We start from the raw sequence: 6,403 nt of genomic DNA on the forward strand, positions 1-6,403 counted from the left end.
CAGCGGACTGTGGGAGGATGTACAAACAGAGTTAGCCTGCCGTGATGACAACCTGTCACTCGACCAGCTCATCAGTATGGCGATCCGGTTGGACAACCTCCTGTGGTCCCGATGGAGGTGGGCTCTGCACGTTTGCCCGAGGCAGCGCGTAGGAGAAGGAGGAATCTGGGTTTCTGCTCCTATTGTGGAGAAAGGGGTAATTTCTCCCCAACCTGCCCTCTATCCACCAATCTGGCCACTGCATTACGCATTCCTTTGGTTCCCCTACAGTCACTCATTCCGGTTCAAGCCCTGGATAATCGTCCAATAGGGACAGGGCTCGTACATCACATCACTGCTCCCGTTTCTCTGCTGACCCATGACACTCATTTAGAACAGATCACCTTTTTGATTATAGACAGCCCCACGCACCCCATTGTTTTAGGTCTCCCCTGGTTGAGTTGGCATAACCCTGTAATTCATTGGTCCAAGAGGAGACTGCTGGGTTGATCGCTGATCTGTCAGCACCACTACGGTGGAAAGTCCGGACCACACCCCTCAAGTGGATTTACCGGAGGAATACCAGGATCTGCACCGGGTTTTCTCTAAGACCCAGGCTACACGCCTGCCTCCTCATCGCCCCTGGGACTGTGCCATTGACCTGCTGTCTGACGCAGCCCTCCCGAGAGGACACGTCTATCCCCTCTCCTATGCGGAGACTGAGGCCATGGAGACCTACGTACAGGAGAGCCTCCAGCACGGTTTTCTCTGCCCCTCTATGTCACCAGCCTCCTCTAGCTTATTTTTTGTTAAGAAGAAAGATGGGGGACTGCGCACCTGCAATGGTTATCGAACACTGAATAAAGCCACTGTTAAGTTCAGCTATCCTTTACCCCTCATCCCGACTATCATCAAACAAATGCACGGGGCACAGTACTTCACGAAACTGGACTTGAGGAGTGCCTACGATCTGGTGCACATTCGTACAGGTGACGAATGGAAAACAGCCTTTTCCACGACCACGGGGCATCACGAGTATCTCGTGATGTCCTTTGGCATGTCTAATGCTCCTTCAGTCTTCCAGGCCTTTATTAACAAAGTGTTTCGGGACATGCTGGGACGGGGTGTTGTGGTTGATATAGATTACATTTTTGTCTATTCTGCTGACCGCACCCAGCATGTCTCTTTGGTCAGGTCTGTGCTGGAAAGACTGTTGGAGCATAATCTATATGTTAAACTAGAAAAAACATTTTTTTCCCAGCAGTCCGTGTCCCTTTTGGGCTACCTCATATCCACAGAGGGAGTGGAGATGGAGGAGCAACGTGTCAGCGCAGTCAAGTCATGGCCCATCCCCAACTCCGTGAAAGCAGTCCAGCGATTCCTGGGGTTCACCAACTATTTCCGGAGGTTCATCCGGGGCTTCAGCACAGTGGTCGCGCCTCTTACCTCCCTGCTGAGAGGAGGTCCCCAGCGGCTTCGTCGGACGGCGGAGGCGGAGAGGGCGTTCGAGACGCTGAATGCACGCTTCACCACTGCTCCCGTGCTGGCACATCCCGACCCCTCACTCCCCTTCATCGTCGAGGTGGATGCCTCCAAAGTAGGAGTCGGGGCAGTGCTGTCCCAGCGCACTATAACCCCTCCAAAGTAGGAGTCGGGGCAGTGCTGTCCCAGCGCACTATAACCCCTCCAAAGTAGGAGTCGGGGCAGTGCTGTCCCAGCGCACTATAACCCCTCCAAAGTAGGAGTCGGGGCAGTGCTGTCCCAGCGCACTGGAACCCCTCCAAAGTAGGAGTCGGGGCAGTGCTGTCCCAGCGCACTGGAACCCCTCCAAAGCCCAATCAGGGTCTTGAATACATTTGACGTTTTTATAATTTAGCAGACATTCTTATCCAGAATGACTTACAGGAGCAAGAAGGGATACGATTTTTCACCTAATCGGCTCAGGGATATGAACCAGCGACCTTTTGTTTACTGGTACAATGCTCTTAATTTCTAAGCTTCAAACGTCCTATGTTTTAAACATAATTTAGACACAACGCTCCCATGAAAAGTCTAGAACATTAATATCTTACATTCTGAGAACATGGCAACCATGTTCTGTGTATGTTTGGCATGATGTTGGTGAAATATTCTCCTAACCCTCAGAAAACTGGACACATTAATGTTCTTGCAACATTCCAATGACACTGTCTAGATTATTAATATTGAATATCCTCAGAACATGGTAACCACATTCTGGAAAATCACTGGAACATTCCTAAGAAAACGTTTGGGAATGACCTAATGAGACTCTTAAAGATGCAGCCTGGGATCTTAAGCACTTACAAATTCATAACATATCATATGAATTGCATACACATTTAAAAATAAAAAAAATGGATGACGTAGTACACAGTTGTGTACAATTTTCATGGATCCGTTTTGGCTCGTGAGAACTACTTTCAAAACTCATGTCTGAAATTATTTTCTCAAAAGTTGTGGGAACATTTGATGTTAGCTGGGGAGTGACATCAGGTGCACTTTAAAATATGATTAAGTTATTTCAGAAGCTAGCAGACTCATTACTTACCAACAAAAGTTGCAAATCACAATAAAACAACATTACGTTTTGAAGTTCACTTTCCTTGCTTTGTCTAACAACACTATCATGAATCTAGCAAATAAGTATTTCTTTAGTTTCATAGCATAAACGTTTGCAAGCAAATCTCTCACACTGGCTTAAGTGCAGGGGGGTTGCCTAGCAATAGTTGCCTCGAGGGAAGCAACATCTGCATAGAGCGACAAATTCCCATTATTTGTGAATCTGTTTGGATCAAACAGCTAGTGTGACTGCTGAAATAGCTTTGTAATAATAGGGAGAAGTATCTATCAAAATAACTACATTATACCATTCACTAATCATAAACTATTTACATAGAAATTTGGGTAAATTTCTGGACGAAATTCTAACTTACTCAACCCTTAACCTTTCATAGGTCTAGTAAAAACCCAAATAGTGTGAGGAAGAGAGAGATGTCATTCCAAAACATGATTCAGATTAATTTACAACCTTGATAATAATAATAGGCCTGTTTACTCTCAACTTCAGCAATTTTCTTCTTCACATTTATTAATTATTTATATTACATATCTTGTGTCTCAGTTACAGGGCAAAAAAACTAAGTGCTATAAACAGTGTTCAAACGTTTCCAGTAATGCACTTCTAATATGGAAAAGTTAAGTTTGTCTTATATGTGCAGTAACATACATCAACAAATAAACACAGTGAAAATATGCAAACTGTACCATATCTAAATAATTCTGTATAGGGCTCAAAATCCATCAGAAAGAATAGAGAATAGAGAATAGAGAATAGAGAAAACACAGCATAGTTAAATCCTGACAGCGAATTACTCCAACAGAGTTTGTTTATTTCTCAGGCCCTAAATGATTTGTGAGTGTATATTGGATAGAGAAATGACACTCAGTGAGTGGGTTTCCATGGATACGTCGATGACTCAATAGTAAGAGTCAGTAACTCCCTTTTGACCCTCACACACACTCTCCGTCCACACACCCATCAGAGGTCTTAAGGGTGTGTGTCAATTGTCTGAAGTGTCCTCCTTTCCTCATCCTGTCTTCATCCTCTCCTCTCCTTTTTCGTTCTAAAAAAAGATATATAAATATAAACTCAGTAAAAAAATAAATGTCCTCTCACTGTCAACTGTGTTTATTTTCAGCAAACTTAACATGTGTAAATATTTGTATGAACATAACAAGATTCAACAACTGAGACATAAACTGAACAAGTTCCACAGACATGTGACTAACAGAAATGGAATAATGTGTCCCTGAACAAAGGGTGGGTCAAAATCAAAAGTAACAGTCAGTATCTGGTGTGGCCACCAGCTGCAGTAAGTACTGCAGTGCATCTCCTCCTCAAGGACTGAACCATATTTGCCAGTTCTTGCTGTGAGATGTTACCCCACTCTTACACCAAGGCACCTGCAAGTTCCCGGACATTTCTGGGGGGAATGGCCCTAGCCCTCAACCTCCGATCCAACAGGTCCCAGGCGTGCTCAATGGGATTGAGATCCGGGCTCTTCGCTGGCCATGGCAGAACAATGACATTCCTGTCTTGCAGGAAATCACTCACAGAACGAGCAGTATGGCTGGTGGCATTGTCATGCTGGAGGGTCATGTCAGGATAAGCCTGCAGGAAGGGTACCACATGAGGGAGGAGGATGTCTTCCCTGTAACGCACAGCGTTGAGATTGCCTGCAATGACAACAAGCTCAGTCCGATGATGCTGTGACACACCGCCCCAGATCATTACGGACCCTCCACTTCCAAATCAATCCCGCTCCAAAGTATAGGCCTCGGTGTAACGCTAATTCCTTCGACGAAAACGCGAATCCGACCATCACCCCTGGTGAGACAAAACCGAGGGAGGAATTGTGCGTTCCTGGTGTAACTCGGGCAGTTGTTGTTGCCGTCCTGTACCTGTCCCGCAGGTGTGATGTTCGGATGTACCAATCCTGTGCAGGTGTTGTTACACGTGGTCTGCCACTGCGAGGACGATCAGCTCTCCGTCCTGTCTCCCTGTAGCACTGTCTTAGGCGTCTCACAGTACGGACATTGCAATTTATTGCCCTGGCCACATCTGCAGTCCTCATGCCTCCTTGCAGCATGCCTAAGGCACGTTCACACAGATGGGCATCTTTCTTTTGGTGTTTTTCAGAGTCAGTAGAAAGGCCTCTTTAGTGTCCTACGTTTTCAGAACTGTGACCTTAATTACCTACCGTCTGTAAGCTGTTTGTGTCTTAACAACCGTTCCACAGGTGCATGTTCATGAATTGTTTACGGTTCATTGAACAAGCATGGGAAACAGTGTTTAAACACTTTACAATGAAGATCCGTGAAGTTATTTGGATTTTTACGAATTATCTTTGAAAGACAGGGTCCTGAAGTTTATATATATATAATATATATTTTGTACACAAGAAAGAAAATATATTACGGGTCAACATCTAAATATTGCTCCCAGCGCTGATCAAAGCTCAGAACGCTTATATTCTTGCTCTGACTGAGTAAATAATCACGCCTAGCTGCCTCTTTGTGATCGAGTGAAATCACAAACAGTGGTTTGTTCGTAATGTTCACCTGCGTCCCCCGGATTTCCCTCCCAGATTTGCCTAGCCCTAGCAGCTAGAGGTCTTCTCGGGTCCAAAAAGATGGACCTGGACCCGAACGGACCCGAGAACAATCAGACCAGGATCCGAACGGACCCGATACAATTTTTTTAAAGGAAACCCGGACCTGAGAACAATCAGACCCGAACCCAAATGGACCCGACGACAATCAGACCTAGACCCGACCCATATCCCAATGGGTTCAGGTCTAGACCAGACCCGATTGGACCTGAGTAACAAAAATATCATATTTATCAGCCAAGTTGCTCTTCTGAACAGATATGTTGGCTTGGCCTTCTATAAGTCAATAAATTCATCATAAAATAAATATGTTATAGGCTATGCAGAGCCGTGGTTGGGTCCATTCAGGTCCGCTTTGGTCTCTCAGCTGTAGTTACATAGACCAGAGACCTGATAACAATCAAACAGGACCTGACCCGGACCCGAGGAAAAAGTTAGAATTTTCGGTCCGCTCGGGTCCCGGGTCGGGTCTCGGGTATTTGCGTTTGGGTGGACCTGTGAAGACTTCTACTAGCAGAACATTCGCCACTCTCTCAGCTAACTCCACCCTCTCGCGGCACAGGCCGAGAGCCTGAGACGTGTAAAAGATGCTGGACAAAAAAGCAATTTATAAACTGTCCCACGACCACCTGCAGCGTCTACAGACATCCCCCAAACAAACAAAAAGAGGTATAACGTTACAATTGTATAGCTAATAGGCTATGTGTTTGTAGATCGACTGAGGTGAATAAGCCTACAGCAGCCAAGGTGATAATGTCTGGGGTCATTTTCTTCTTGTTTTTGCTGTTCTCTAAATACCATTTTAAAGTTTTTTAATTGTATAGAAATGCAGTAAATGAGCTTCAAACTCAAATCCTGGTTACGGCCCTGCATGCACTATGAAACTAAATGGAGACATGCACAGTTGAACAATAACAGTTATACAGTTATACAGTGGTCCCCCAGGACACACAATGAGGATTATAAATATAGAATGTCCCGTTGTAAATTTGCTGGTAAACATAAAGGTACAAACACACTGTTTTCCAGTACACCACATCTCCTTCAGGTGAAGAATATCAGGGTTAGGGTTATATCCATTTAAATTCAAGTCAATTCAGAAGTAAACCAATTTCCAATTTCAATTCCACATTTTCCAAATTGTTTAAGTATTTAAACAGATTTGGAATTGGAATTTCAGTGTACTTCCTGAATTTACTGATATTGAAATGGAATTGACCCAACCCTGAAAA

The sequence above is a fragment of the Salvelinus alpinus genome, chromosome 9, assembly GCF_045679555.1.
Source record: "Salvelinus alpinus chromosome 9, SLU_Salpinus.1, whole genome shotgun sequence".
NCBI classification, from domain to species: domain Eukaryota; kingdom Metazoa; phylum Chordata; class Actinopteri; order Salmoniformes; family Salmonidae; genus Salvelinus; species Salvelinus alpinus.